We start from the raw sequence: 16,473 nt of genomic DNA on the forward strand, positions 1-16,473 counted from the left end.
TTAGAATGCTAATCATTTTTAATATAAAGCTGCCTCTTTCTTTCACCTGGGTCACCTTCCTTCTACAGAATGAGCATATGTGGATATGCCTTCATCTTCCAAAAGTAGCCCAGCATTTAGACAATGAAGTTTTTTCATCTCCTTGGTACAAATTTCACTGAAATGCAAAAACCACTGCAGTTTTTCCAAAGAACATAACGTCAGGCATATTTGTTCTAGTCTTTGACAATAGTTTTGTCAAGTATACTGTTACTTCTTAATATGAGTGTCTATTTTTCAAAAAAAGTGACCGTAGGTTGAATTATATATGTTGGCAAATAGAGCTCTGGAAATTTAGGAGGTGCTTCATATTTGAAAGAGGATATCAGGGAGTAAATCATGGAATCCCTTGTATCTACTTTTTGGTTTATATGATAGTCACTGGGATGGGTTGAGACTCATTAATATAGCAAGTATGAGTTAGTTTGAAAGTGTTTGTAAACTTTCTTTCATATGCAAGAAAAATTATGATTGCACAATCATAGCCTGACTGGAATTGCCCATGTCTAGTATTTTAATGGATATAATTCATTAGAAAGTGTGGCAGAGTCTCAACATAGACTTTATAAATAACTGTGTCTTTGCTGTCCCATGGAGTTTATGAAATTCAGAGTAATTCCACCAAAGTCAATGGATTTACTCCAAAGGTACACAGGTATAACTGAGAGCAGAAGTCCCTCAGATGCAGAGGTGCTCTGTTGTCGTGGTGATGGACACCATATAAGAACCTGAATGGAAATGCAACTAGAATTCAAAAAGTGGCATGTAAAAAACTCTTGCTTCATTCAGTGTGAAACTAGTCAGCAGCTGAATGATGAAATGGTCCACTCATTGCACAGTGTAGATAAATATTAAACAGCTGCTTCATTGTCTACAGTCCAGTTTGCACGCTATAGGAATACAGGTTTTGTAGATAGACATGGCCACACAGCAATGATGTTATCTGTCTGAGGTACTTAGTATGGTGATGAGGGCCATATATCTGTCTGCCTCCAATTATTAATGTATTTATCCTCATACCATCCCTGGGAGATGGGGAAAGTGCTATTATCCCTATTTTTGCAGAGAGATTGAGTGACTACCCTATGGTCACACAGGAAGTCTGTGGCAGAGCAGGAACTGAACCCTCAGTCTCTTGAATGTCTGTCTAGTGCTTTAACCCCAAGGCTATTCTTCTTCCCCACCTGTGATTAACTGCTGTATAAAAATTCATATGTTATAATATAATGGGGCAGTGCTAAGATACATAATTTTAACTATAGCATGTCTTGACTTTTAAGCACTTCATGTTGCAACTGCGATGATCTGTTAAGCAGCATTTTTAATGAAATGTTACATTTAATTTCTGAGCAATGCTGTTATTGACTAATACGCATCAGCAACCATGTTAGTTTTTGTATATAGTATATTTCCCTAGAGAAAGAGTACTAAAGTACTCTTCCTAGGTACAGAACATTTCCACGCATTCTAGTCACACTTTGCATCATACTTGCAATAATAGGCTTTATATAGTTGCCTTTCTTCTCTGTTTGTACCATGGCGCTTTCTTCCTGCTCATTCTTAGATTTTCAATTTAAAAAAAGAAATGATTTAAACATAATAATATGTAAAGTAAGTACTGCCATGGAATTCTTCCTTATCACATAACCTGCATTAGCAATGCACCATTTCTACTCCATAGAATCTTTGTGCACACCATCACACAAACACTATTACTCTGATTACACAAACCATAGAAAACCCCATTGAAACCAGTGGGTGCAAATATCAGAAACATTTCACTGACATTCTGCATCTACTAAAAAGGTTACAAAAAAATACTCTGCTTCACATATTAAGGAGCAGCAAGTTGCAAGATGATTCTAATAATTAACAGTTGGTGGGTTGGGACTTTTTTTGTTAAAACAAAAGTTTAACATCAGGGCTGGTGTATATACCAAGCTTTTGGTCAATACAATTTTAGAAGACTAAGGGCCCCAGTCCTGTGCACAAGGAATCCTTCGTCTTCAGAGTCCCTTTGAAGTTATTGGCATCCATACAGAGCATCTTTCAGGATAGGGACCTATGATAAGTGAGAGATGATTTATTCTCGTGTTCTATAGGCTAATTTAAAGGGTGAAATTCTGTGTTGTGCCTCTGAGATATAGCACAGAACTCATAGCCCAAGGGAAGAAGTGCTAAGGTTGCTTTAAACCACCTTTTCCCTTTTGTAGTTCTGGGTTGTTCCAGGATGTTTTAGAAGTCTTCATAGGCTGCAGTGCTGCCCAACATTACAGGAGTGCAGCACACTCTGGTCTCACCCTAAACACACTCCACCTACTGCTGGCCCCAGTAGTGCAAAGTAGAAATCATTTCTTATTGATACTGCATTCATGGGAGGGACACAAGGGTGGGGGCACGTGACCTCCCCACATGACCCTCCATGTGATTCCTCCCCAGCCTGGGGCGCCCACGCTGTCCTCATCCCACCGACATCCCCCATCCCTACTTAAAATTTTACAACTGCATCTGGTGCACGGTCTACACTGCCACTTCATAGCGCTGAAGGGGTGTTTTTTTCACCCCCCTAAGTGAGAAGGTTTCAGTGCTGTAAAATGGCTGTGTAGACAAGGCCCAAGTATTGCTCTCCGCCAGGCACTAGGAAAGCAAAGATGCTGCACCATCGGGGTTTGATGGGAAAGAGGCATAGAACTGTGTGTGCCATGTGCATCTTGATAGAACTACAGCCCAAATTGTTTTATTATTTTCCTCAGCATGACATACAGGCAGGGCAATCAAAATCAGCCTGGCAGAACATGAATGAGAACTGTCTCTGGACAGACAAGCAATTCATCAAAATCACATTCTCTGATCTCTTGGGGCCAAATCCTGTTCCCATTGAAATCAAAAGAAGTTTTACTATTGAGTTAAATGGGAACAGGCTTTGACATTTGGAGAGGAAAGAACAAAACCACTCAAGCAAGGGCTACGTTGCTTATATCACAGGTACCAAAGGCTGCTGACTCATGTGAGAAAGTCAGCAGACGTCTGATCTTTGTCCATTGCAAGGGAGAAATCACAATCAATGAGGCTAGAACAGTCTTTGTACCATATACAATGCATAACTGCATCTGCAAAGGAAATATGAAGGCTCCAGATTACCTTGAAGTCCTCAGTCCCTTAGTTAGAATGCTCCCAACAGCAGATATCCATAGTCCAGAGTCTGGAGCAGGAATCAAAAACACTGTTTAAACAATTTCTGTCCCAGCACCCCCCAGGACTCCTGGCCAACTTAACAGCACAATACACAGCACAAAGTCTTTGTTTAAATTTGTTAGCAATGTATTGTGCTGTTAAACCCATATTAAAGAATGAACGTCCTCCCTAGCTGTGTTCTGCTCCTTTAAGGTGGGGGCTAGCTGTGTTCTGCTTCAGTGGGTGGGGGTTAGCCTCCCCAAGTCTTTCCAGTACCCCATACCCACTAAAAATCTCTTGCCAGTACTGCATACTGGAGTGTACGACCCTACTTGCACTCCTGGCTGGCCCTGCCCTCATCCCAAACCCTATACCAAGGCTCACAAAGAGGTCTTCAGTGGGCAGCCTTATGACTGTCTTCTGCAGTGCTTGCACTAACGGGAGTCTTCCAGATGGACCCAGGGCTTTGGAGGCCTGGCTTCACTGGTCCAGTGTTTTTGCCTGGCATACAGAGGCTGGAGCAGGGATAAGAATTGCACCAAGGTGAGCTATATGTTTTAAGTTTTATGCTTCTGCACAACCTAATTTTTCAAATCTTCTATCAAATACTGCATACAGGATCATCCTAGCTACAAAACCTATTTTGTATTTATATTGCTTGTTATTTTCAACTAAAAGTGAAGGCAAAAAGATGCACATATGAACAGAACAGAGCTCTTGCAAATGCATGTACCTTATCAGAAACTTTACGTGAAAATTTCTCCCAGGCCCAATTTTATCCAACTTGTGCATTTTCTCATTACTTGAAAATGTGAAGAATTGACTGGATTTATGCCATGAGTCCATCACACAGGTTAAAGCACTATGTACTCTTTCAGCTCAATGTAAATGATTAATAATAATGTTTTTAGTAGACCCAAAGAAAAATAATCATTATGTAGGATTTTTAATTATGTCCTCATTTATTCATAAACTTGTGAACAGTTCATCAGCTGGTGTAAATTGTCATAGTTCCATTCCATCAACGGGGTATTTACCCCTGCCTAAGTAAGTATTTGGAACATGAATATTTGTTTGTAATTAAAGGCAACATTTTTACATTGATTCCTAATGCACACTATCAAATATGCAGACAAGACGTTTTGAACATGCAAATGCATACTTTGCACATACAGGGAGTGCATGCAGTTCTTTTATGGATGCAACTTAAGCATCAGTCTTTGAAAAACTGACCTCATACGTTTCTTTTAATCTGCCCTGAAATTTCGTTGCTGTCACATAGCATTAAATTCCTCCACTACTAGTTGAGATTTTCCAGCTTTTTGACTTATTATTTTACTATTGATGGGGATCTTATCCCACAAAATTTTTGCGTGAGGCAGCTAAAGAACACTACATGCTGATGAAAGGCACCATACTGTGCTTATGACGATGGCAAAAGCCCTCTTTCCCAAACACCATATATTTAGGGAGGAGTTAGAACCTCAGTCAAAGTCACAGATGGATCATTAGGCTGACATGGTTTAAGGCACATCAGTGGTACACCAGAGAGTGACGTGGCTAATATCACATCCAATCATCTTTAACTTGTCTAACCCTGGGAATCACATACCTGTTTTGCAGGTGGGTGAACTAGAGGCTGCCTTTCAATGTGAGAGTAAGCGAAACACAAACCCACCACCTTCAGGATGGTTATCAACTGCCTCAACCACTCAGCTACCACACCTCTACTAGAGCCTTACTATAGACTTTAAAAAAGATGTATCTTGGAAAATAGTTCAAGCAGGGCATATGAACAAAACATGGCCATCGGTAGTGGCAGGGGAGGAAACCAAAGAAGAGAGCACCACTGTTTATTATACCACTTAACAGTAATAACTGTGGAAATTTTGCACACCTTTTAAGAGAGGGAATTGTAAAAAAAACCTGTTAAATTCTGCATGTTTGCTTTTCTTCTGTAAAATTGTTCCATATATTTTATCAATAAATAATAACAATGTTTCCAGCCTGGTTTACTATTTTGTTTGTTTGATATAATGTTGCTCCCTCGGCAATATGAACAAACCATAATATGAGAGCAAAGGTGTTTGTCATGTGGATAGAGAAAGTATTGTAGAAGTACGCATTGGGGCAAAACTATGAGAGCAAGGAAATTTCGGCCATTATTAAGTATGAAATTACTGCAGCTAAAATAACGATATAATATCTGACATCCAGAGCCAAATTTTCAAAAGAGCCCCTGAAGCTGTACACATTTTGGGTACACACATTTTGTGTGCAAACACCATTTTGGAAACTTTTAAAATACCAAGAACATAAGAACAGCCATATTGGGTCAGACCAAAGGTTCATCCAGTCCAATATCCTGTCTACCGACAGTGGCCAATGCCAGGTGCCCCAGAGGGAGTGAACCTAACAGATAATGATCAGCTGATCTCTCTCCTGCCATCCCTCTCCACCCTGTGACAAACAGAGGCTAGAGATACCGTTCCTTACCCATCCTGGCTAATAGTCATTAATGGACTTAACCTCCATGAATTTATCCAGTTCTCTTTTAAGTATATACAAAACGTTCATACATCTACACAGTATGTCTAAACTCCTAACACTGACAAAGTTTCACATCACCATGGACATTAAAAATGAAAGCATATTGTCTCATGTTATCTGTCCCTCTGGCCAACCCACAATTGTTCCCTGCAGTTTGTTCTTGAATACTGAGCTGTCTTGTCTAATCTAAAATGACTCATCGCCTCCTCCACAGCCTATTGAAATACTTCACATAAAATTTCCTGGAAGGCAAAGGTAGCAAGTTTTGTTTCACAACACAATGTTTTTGTAAAATGTAAATCAACTACACTCCTGCATTTTTTTAATCTAAGTGACCTTATCAGATAGAAACCTGCTTCAACTGTGACTCAGTATTAATAACATCCTGCCCCATGTTGAGAAAATGTTTACCAAGACTTCTATGATGTACATGTCTAATAATAAGAACTGGCTGAAAAAAATTCCATTGAAAAAACATTTTGAAAAAAAATGAGACTGGGAGAGGATCACAAAATTTTTTGCAATTTTTTCCCCATTTTAGGGTCCCCTTTAATGACACGACTCCATATAAATAAAACAGATCAGAATTACACTCTCAAGTAAGCCTTGTAGCATATTGTATTAGTGACACAAAACTGGATTTAAATCGATCAAATTAAACAGTCTTAGTCCTGGAACCTGCACACTTTAAAGACACTGCCACTGTCCAGTTCACTTCAGTGAGTGCAGGATTAAACCCTGTAAGAGTGAAAGAAAACCGAAAAATGAAGGGGCTATGTCTGCTGCAGCTACACTGCTTTAGTGTTTTAAGTGTAGACACACCATCTCCCCAAGAGGCAGTAGCTAGGTCTACATCTGGTGGGGTGAGGGTTTAGGTCAGTTTAATTACATCCCTGTCAGGTGTGAAAAATTCACACCCGAGAGATGTAGCTATACCGATGTAATTTTTTCAATGTAGGCCAGCCCAAAGACTAAGAGAGTTCCAAAATAATAGTAAAAGAGTTATATGGGCAATCATCTGAATGCTGAAGAGATATAGACACAGCTACCTAATCATTCTTCTGATAGAAGACAGTCACTGTACTCATGGTTAATACTTACATAGCACTTTGTAGATGTAAAATGCTGTAGCTAGACTGGCCCCTTGCAATCTTCCTTAAAATAAGAGAAAGAATGAGCAGGTGAGGGAACAAACTGTGACCCAGCATTACAATTCAGTTCATGCTTCTCCCTTTCTCTCAAACGGATGTAAGCCATGCTAGCCCTTTTCCTGGTATGGCTTACTTCCTCTTTAGGTGCACTGGCTCAGCGCTGCTGATGGGGGCATAAGGGGGCTGGAGATGATAAGGCCTCACCACTTCACATGTGGAGGAGGAGAAGTAGACTGGCAGCTTCCCCATCTCAACAGGGGGAGATATTTGATTGACCAGAAGGGGAAAAACACACCCTGGGATTCTGAAAAGAGAGAAGACAGGAAGAGGCAGGGCTTGGTTGCTCTGGGACATTCATTGCTCTCCTTATCCGGAACATATATGAGATCGAGTGTGTTGATGGATGATAGGAGAATTCTCTCCCTCTCTCAGCTGCAAAGAGAGTAGCTCCCAGAGATAACCATGAGATCCAGGAGATAACTGATTGACCCTAATAATCTTGAGAAAGAAGGAGGGATCTTAAGCCTTCACAGACTCAGATATCCTTCATCTATACCACAATATATATTATTATGTGTATGTACCTATTGGGTGTCTGGGAAGTGGGCGGGCTTTGCCCGCCCACTGCTAAAGGATCCTCCCCCAGCCTAAGGGGAGGAACCACAGGGCCACAGAACCCACTGAGTGCGGGGGACAACTAATAAAAGAACAGGGACAGGAGTGAGGTCAAAGGGTCAGAAGGAGGGAACCTAACGGGGACACCGAGCAGAGAACCCCGGACAGTGCCCACTGCTCATCGAAGGCGTCAAGGGAGCCAGTGGACGCCGCCCAGAGGAACTCCGCCCAGATGCGTGATCGGACCATGGAGCGGAAGCAAGCCCCACAGTCACCGGAGTCTCCATCGGCCAACCTCCCCTCCCTGGTCGCGTGGATGGCCTTTTTCGCCAGGGCGAGGAGGAGGTTGACCAGGAGGTCGTGGGACTTCGTGGGGCCATGGATAGGGAGTGCATACAAAAGGAGGTGAGGGGAAAAGTGTAACCAGAAGCGTAAGAGGATGGCTGTGAGGAGCCGGTGTAGGGGCTGCAACCTGGCGCACTCTAAGTAAACGTGCGCCAGGGTCTCCCTCACGCCGCAGAAGGGGCAGGTGTCCGGGTTATTATGTGTATGTAGCGGGGCAGTTACCCTGCTCCCAGGGGGGTGGGGGAGAGATAGGTTGATTGGGGAAGAAGCCACAGCTGTGGCCACACCCAATCAGGCCAGACCTGGCCCTGTTGTAAGGGCTCAGGGAGGTGCTCGTTCAGTTTTTCTCTAGCTTTGGAGAGAGAAGGGTCTAGCTGCCTGTAACACAAGGGTACCTGAAGCAGAGCAGTTCTGGGGAAAGGAAAAGGAGCTGGGGAGCTCCAGCCTGGCAACTCCCCATGCTGAGGCCTTGGTAAAGGCCTAAGGAGGTACTGGGGCTGCAGAGGTGCAGCCTGGGTAGGCAGAGGCTGCTGGTCCAACCCCCTTGCCAGTGATGAGTGACCGTTACAGACTGCAGTCTGCCCCAGGGAAAGGGGGCAAAATGATGACTGGCAGTAGCCACTGAGGCAAGGTGGGTATGAGGGGAGGGGGGGGCTTGAGGTTACCCTGAGGAGCGGAGACCCAGAGTATTTGGAGTGACTGATGAAGAACTGTGAATTGAGTTGATTCTGTCAGAGAAGGGTGTGAAAAGCAGTAAAATAGAAAAAATAGATGAAAAGTATTCATTTAGCTATTGGGCCATGCCTATGTTTTCAAGTTTTGTAAATCTGTGGTGTTTGGAATCATGGAAATGTCAAGCTGGCAGGGATCTCAGAAAGTTGTCTAGTCCAGCCCCCAGCATTGAGGCAGGATCAAGTATGCCTACACCATCTCTGACAGGTGTTTGTCTAACTTTTTCTTTAAAACCTCCAATGATAGGGATTCCACAACCTCTTTTCAAAGCCTAGTCCAGTATTTAATTATCTTCATCGTTGAAAAATTTCTCTAATATCTAACCTAAATCTCCCTTGCTGCAGTTTCAGCCCACTACTTCTTGTCCTACCTTCAGTGCATTTGGGGAACAGTTGATCACCACCTTCTTTATAATAGTCCTTTATATATTGGAAGACTTATATCTCTTCTCAGTCTTCTTTTCTCAAGACCAACCATGCCCAGTTTTTAAACCTTTCCTCATTGGATACATTTCTAAACCTTTTATCATGTATGTTGCTCTCCTCTGGATTCTCTTCGATTTGTCCACATCTTTCCTAAAGTGTGGCACCCAGAACTGGACACAATACTCCAAGTGAGACCTCACCAAGGCCTAGTGGAGTGGAACAATTACCTCCCATATCTTAGCTACAACACTCCCAAAATGATATTAGCCTTTTTCACAGATGCATCACATTATTGACTCTCATGCAATTTGTGATCCATTATAACCCCCAGATCCTTTTCAGCAGTATTACAGCTAGACAGTTATTCCTCATTGATTTTCCCTTTTTCTGAATCTGAAAATTTTATAAACAGAATTTCCACTCCATTATCCAATGGATTAATGAAAATATTGAATCATACTAGACCCAGGACTGACCCCTATGGGAATCCACTACAGCCATCCTTCCTGTCTGACAGCTAACCATTTATAACCGTTCTTTGAGTATGTCTTTCAACCAGTTGTGCACCTGCATTACATTAATTTCATCTAGACTACTTACTGCTGCAGACAATAACTTAGTGGGAAAACATAGTAAGATTTTTCTTTAAATGTTAGACATTTATTTGAATACGCTTATTATCTGCAAGATTGATTGATAGACAAGAAAGAAGAAGTGGGATTGCTAAACACTGAGGATGGAGTGGAGGTTAAGGATAATCTAAGCATGGCCCAGTATCTAAACAAATACTTTGCCTCAGCCTTTAATGAGGCTAATGAGGAGCTTAGAGATAGTGGCAGGATGACTAATAGGAATGAGGATATGGAGGTAGATATTACCACACCAAGGTATAAGCCAAACTTGAACAACTTAATGGGACTAAAGCAGGGGGCCCAGATAATCTTCATCCAAGAATATTAAAGGAACTGGCACATGCAATTGCAAGCCCATTAGCAAGAATTTTTAATGAATCTGTAAACTCAGGGGTTGTACCATATGACTGGAGAATTGCTAACATAGTCCCTATGTTTAAGAAAGGGAAAAAATGTGGTCTGGGTAACTACAGGCCTGTTGGTTTGACATCTGTAGTATGCAAGGTCTTGGGAAAAATTTTGAAGGAGAAAGTAGTTAATGACATTGAGGTCAATGGTAAATGGGACAAAATACAACATGGTTTTACAAAAAGTAGATCGTGCCAAACCAACCTGATCTCCTTTTTTTGAGAAGGTAACAGATTTTTTAGACAAAGGAAATGCAGTGGATCTAATTTACCTCGATTTCAGTAAGGCATTTGACACGGTTCGACATGGGGAATTATTAGTTAAATTGGAAAAGATGGAGATCAATGTGAAAATTGAAAGGTGGGTAAGGAACTGGTTAAAGGGGAGACTACAACAGGTCATAGTGAAAGGTGAACTGTCAGGCTGGAGGGAGGTTATTAGTGGAGTTTCTCAGGAATCGGTTTTGGGACCAATCTTATTTAATCTTTTTATTACTGACTTTGGCATAAAAAGTGGGAGTGTGCTAATAAAGTTAGCGAATGACACAAAGCTGGGAGGTATTGCCAATACAGACAAGGACCAGGATATCATACAGGAAGATCTGAATGACCTTGTAAACTGGAATAATAGTAATAGGATGAAATTTAATAGTGAAAAGTGCAAGGTCATGCATTTAGGGATTAATAACAAGAATTTTTATTATAAGTTAGGGACGCATCAGTTGAAAGTAACAGAGGAGGAGAAGGACCTTGGAGTATTGGTTGATCACAGCATGACTATGAGCCACCAATGTGATATGACCGTGAAAAAAGCTAATGTGGTCTTGGAATGCATTAGGCGAGGTATTTCCAGTAGAGATAAGGAGGTGTTAGTACCGTTATACAAGACAGTGTATTGTGAGGTACTCCCTTCTCTTCATGTGTCATTATATAATGCCTGCATCGGTAACTTTCACTCCATGCATCTGATGAAGTGAGGTTTTTTACTCACGAAAGCTTATGCCCAAATAAATCTGTTAGTCTTTAAAGTGCTACTGGACTCCTTGTTTTTACAAGACACTGGTGAGACCTCATCTGGAATACTATGTGCAGCTCAGGTCTCCCATGTTTAAGAAGGATGAATTCAAACTGGGACAGGTACAGAGAAGGACTGCTAGGATGATCCGAGGAATGGAAAACCCGTCTTATGAAAGGAGACTCAAAGAGCTTGGCTTGTTTAGCCTAACCAAAAGAAGGCTGAGGGGAGATATGATTGCTCTTTATAAATATATCAGAAGGATAAATACTAGGGAGGGAGAGGAATTATTTAAGATTAGTACCAGTGTGGACACAAGAACAAATGGATATAAACTGGCCATCAGGAAGTTTAGACTTGAGATTGGACAAAGGTTTCTAACCATCACAGGAGTGAAGTTCTGGAACAGCATTCCAAGGGGAGCAGTGGGGGCAAAAGACATATCTGGCTTCAAGACTAAGCTTGATAAGTTTATGGAGGGGATGGTATAATGGGATGGCCTAATTTTGGCAATTAATTGATTATTGATTGTTAGTGGTAAATATGCCCAATGGCCTATGATGGGAAATTAGATGGTATGCGATCTGAGTTACTACAGAGAATTATTTCCTGAGTGTCTGACTGGTCAGTCTTGCCCACATGCTCAGGGTTTAGCTGATCACCATATTTGGGGTCAGGAAGGAATTTTGCACCATGATTTGAGGACTTCAATAGCTCAGACATAGGATAGGGGGTTGATACAGGAGTGGGTGAGTGAGATTCTGTGGCCTGCATTGTGCAGGAGGTCAGACTAGACGATCATAATGGTCCCTTCTGACCTTAAAGTCTATGATCTATGAAGATAAAAATCATAAGGTTTATTATTAATGCTCACATTACTGGGCATAGGTAGGTCAATTGCTGATGTCATATAAATCTACCAAAGGATTAGTTGAGATAGTGCCAGTTCTGCAATTGTAAATACACTGAAAACTATTTTCTCTCTTGAAGTTTCAGTATATCTTTAAACTGACAATATAAAAACACTACTGGACAAATCCAGCACACCTTAGTCACTCAAAAGACCTATTTGCTTCAACTGGAGTTGTAATTTGGTTTGAAGTGTACTTATCAAAGGATTAATAACCTCTTCAGCTCAGACTATAAAAACAGAAGCATGAATAGGTTTTGATTTCGCACATCAGAAAACAGTCCATGTGGTTTCAAAATAAGAATTGTCTAAAAATGGATGAAGAATGTAAATACAAAATATTTTGATGAAAAAAAAATGCCAGCCTGCTCACAATGTACTTAAAGCTCTTAATTGTTTGGCAGAAGAGGTTGGTTATTGTTAGTTATAAGGATTAAACTCTCATTGGAACTGTACCAAGGTTAATGCTTTAGTAAATGTGCTGAATGTACGTAGGATAGATTGGGGAAACACATGCATTGTTTCAGAGGTGAATGGGCCCTTACGTGAAATTCACTGGGATTATACAATATTTGTATCTAAATTTTTCACTATCTGTGTCACATGCTAATGAAGAAATTCCCCTACAGACATGAACCTCCCCTTCGTGATTACATGAACCATGTCTGCTCTCACTGTAGACCAAATAACGTCCTTGTGGCAGCTCTAGCATTTGCTTACGTGGCAAGCGAATAAGAGGGAGGGAAGTATTTCATGTTTGTTTTAATTCAATTTAGCAACTGAAAACAGGGAAGAGACTGCCTCATATAGTCTACATGTGTGCCATGAACCATTGGTAGTCTGTGGACTACAGTATGGGAACCACCTCCACACAGTATCTGAGCACTTGGAAATCAGACATTTCAGCTCAAAGTAAAGTGGACTGAGGCCCAAATTGCCATTTTCATAGTAACTTTTCAGAGCACAGTCCCACTTTAAATGTTTTCAAAGTTCTCCTACATAGATGTTGTGACCGGCGTCCTAGTGGGGAGCCAACTGTAGTCACTCAGTTAGGGTGAACTGAAAGAATGGGGCAGACAATCCCAAAAAGCTGGTGGATATTCCAATACTTAGATTTACCAAGCCAGCATAAAATAGCTTTTTTATTACCTTACTGGTTACTCACAAGTCCAAACAACACAGTTCCCTTAAAGTGATCCAGCCTCAGGCCTCCATCCAGCACCCACGTCAAATATGATGAAAATTTCAGTAAATCTTATTTCATCATATAAAATAACAGGTTCTACCAATCCCAAAGGATCAGACACATTATCTCCCAGGTTAATGAATGGTTCAGATCTTACTCAAATATATGCTACATCCAATTCTTATTAACTAAACCAGAATTTATTACAAAACAAAAGAGAGGGAGTATGGGTAAAAGATCAATATACATACAGACATGAGTTCAATTCTTGAGGTTCAGATTCGCAGCAGAGATGTTGAGCTTTGTAGTTGCAAGGAGTTCTTTCAAAAATAGTTCATATTTCATAGTCCAATGTCCAAATCTCATATTCATGGCGCACCAGCATAACTGGGGCCTCAGTCTTGTAACTCAAACTTCCCCTGATGAAGTCTGAGCAGATCTGAGATGAAAGAATCAGGATCCAAGGATCTTTTATACAATTTCATGTCTTTTGACAGATTGGAATTTCCTCAGGGAACAAAAGGTAATTAAGATGACTTTGAAGGAGTCCATCACTGGTACTTAGCTATACGAATTACCATAAGGCCATTTGCTTGTTCTTCCACTATTCACAGTTCATTCAAAGAGAGATGAATACTGAAATATCTCATGTTTACAATTCATTTAAATGCTAGGATCTTCTTTTGACCACTGAATTATCAGAATACAGCATAGACAGGGACTGGTGATTACATTGTGGACCCTATTCAGACATATGTAAATATACAAAAACACAAACATTGTCTTCCCACATATCTTTTGAGGGTTATTTATTTTGCAGGATGTTTAACTCTTTCAAGCCATGCTTCACAGATGTTATTTAGCTTAAAACAATTTGAAGATTTTCTTTAGGCACAGGATAAAACAAATGTTGCGCTACAGTTGGTGTGCTTTCTCTACATAAAGGACACATCTAGTTTCTTCAATCCTGTATCCTCCTTCCCAGCTGTTTTGTATCTTCCCCCATTGTCAGAGAGTCAAGTACAGGCTGACAATTAAGCTTTATAACATTCCACAATAGCCCACTCCTGATCTATCCATCTTTCTCTGTTTGTCAAGTTGCTTCCTCTCCTTTTCAATCCTAACAACTCTTGTAGGAGAGTAAGGTTATTTGGTATTAACTCAGAATCTGTATTTATGCTTACTTTCCCTTGAGAAAATTTGCTTCCTGAAGTGAATTTAAGTGATTCTCAAAGTGTTAGGAGTGAGAAGATATGTGGCTTGAAGCAAGGAATCAATACAGTTGAAGGAGTGACATGAGAGATGGAAATCAAGGTCTTCCAATAAGAAAATGACCTTTTCAACTGAGAACTACGATTTGGAATAGGCACTAAAATCTTCCAGTCACTGACATTTTAGGGGAAGAAAAATAACCTGGCCAGATGTCTCTAATCCACCCTGCCTGGAGTGTGAAGGTTGCCAATAAACAGTCTAGTTTGTGAACAGTGCTGTGAAATCACAGCCAATGAAATTCACGAATGGGAAAGACAAACTGTGAATTCCATTTTGGCTATTCTGAAGTGACAAATCTTCATGAGCAAAATATTTCTGCAGGATTGAACACTATGCTAGTTCTGCCTTTTTTCCCTTATCCTTATCATTATATATAATTGTGCAAACACAGATGCCAAAAATATAAAAAATAGTTCTCTGAACAATTCATATTGCCTGTGTGAATTCAACTGAGTAACTGCACTTCCTCATTAGTACAGAGCTACTCATTATGCTGTGTGTGTTAGTATATTTTTAATCTCCAGGTATATTCAAAGTATGATTTGACAGAACCTGACTAAATTATACAGACAGATAATGTATTATTGGCTTCTAAAATCAAAAATATAAAAAGACTCAGATATCACAGATCCTAGTTATCCCTGCTGTCCACCCGCTAGACAGCTGTGAGGGGAATCCAAGCTTCTGATGCTCTGGATCTCCTGGGGCGTGTTAAGCTTCTGGAGCCTCAGCAGCCTGCAGAGCTGGTTTCTGCCTCAGCCTTTCTGGCACATTTCCTGGGTACTGACTCTGTCTGCTACTATTTCTCACAAGTGGAGCTCTCTTTATGTTACTATTTTTTATTACAAATATTTACACTGTAAAAATGATAAACTAAAGAATTGTATTTTTCAGTTCCTCTCATACAAGTACCATAATGCAATCTCTTTATCATGAAAATGCAATTTACAAATGTAGATTTTTTTGTTATATAACTGCATTCAAAAACAAAACAATGTAAAACTTTAGAGCCTACAAGTCCACTCAGTCCTACTTCTTGTTCAGCCAATCACTAAGTTGAACAAGTTTGCTTACATTTATGGGAGATGCTGCTGCTTTATACTGATGCTTCTTATTTACAATTCACCAGAAATTGAGAACAGGCATTCGAATAGCACTTTTGTAGCCGGCATTGCAAGGTATTTACCTGCCAGATATGCTAAACATTAATATTCCCCTTCATACTTTGGCCACCATTCCAGAGGAAATGCTTCCATGCGGATGATGCTCGTTAAAAAAATAATGCGTTAATTAAATTTGTGTCTGAATTGGGGGAGAATTGTATGTCTCCTGCTCTGTGTTTTGCCCATAAGCGATATATTTCATGCTATAGCAGTCTCAGATGATCAGGGGTGACTCTAGGCATTTTGCTGCCCCAAGCACGGCAGGCAGGCTGCCTTCGGCAGCTTGCCTGTGGGAGGTCCCTGGTCCCACGAATTTGGCGGCAGCCTGCTGGAGGTCCGCCGAAGCCGCGGGACCAGCGGACCCTTTGCAGGCATGCCGCCAAAGGCAGCCTGCCTGTCGCCCTCACAGCGACCGGCAGAACGCCCCCCTCAGCTTGCCGCCTCAAGCATGCGCTTAACATGCTGGTGCCTGGAGCCGCCCCTGCAGATGATGACTCATTTTTAAAACACTTTCACTGCTGATTTGACAAAACACAAAAAAGATACCAATGTGAGATTTCTAAAAATAGCTACAGTACTTGACCCAAGATTTAAGAATCTGAAGAGGCATCCAAAATCTGCGAAGATGAAGTGTAGAGTAAGCTTTCATAAGACTTAAAAGAGCAACACTCAGATGCGGAAACTACAGAACCCGAACCACCAAAAAAAGAAAATCAACCTTCTGACTCAGATGATGAAAATGAACACGCATCGGTCAACTCTGCTTTGGATCATTATCAAGCAGAACCCGTCATCAGCATGGACGCAAATCCTCTGGAATGGCGGTTGAAGCATGAAGCGACATATGAATCTTTAGT

At 40.9% G+C, this 16,473-nt stretch overlaps 1 protein-coding gene across 1 annotated transcript in view; it reads left to right on the forward strand.

Annotated features, from left to right (window-relative positions):
* ITGA1 (integrin subunit alpha 1) overlaps nucleotides 1–5,223 on the forward strand; it is a 131,673-nt gene extending 126,450 nt beyond the window's left edge. The window contains exon 31 of the mRNA XM_050946869.1: nucleotides 4,837–5,223. The gene's annotated coding sequence lies outside the window, so the exon portion shown is untranslated. The remainder of the gene's footprint in view (nucleotides 1–4,836) is intronic.
* Nucleotides 5,224–16,473: the final 11,250 nt, after the last annotated feature.

Source organism: Gopherus flavomarginatus, chromosome 3, assembly GCF_025201925.1.
Source record: "Gopherus flavomarginatus isolate rGopFla2 chromosome 3, rGopFla2.mat.asm, whole genome shotgun sequence".
Lineage (NCBI taxonomy): Eukaryota > Metazoa > Chordata > Testudines > Testudinidae > Gopherus > Gopherus flavomarginatus.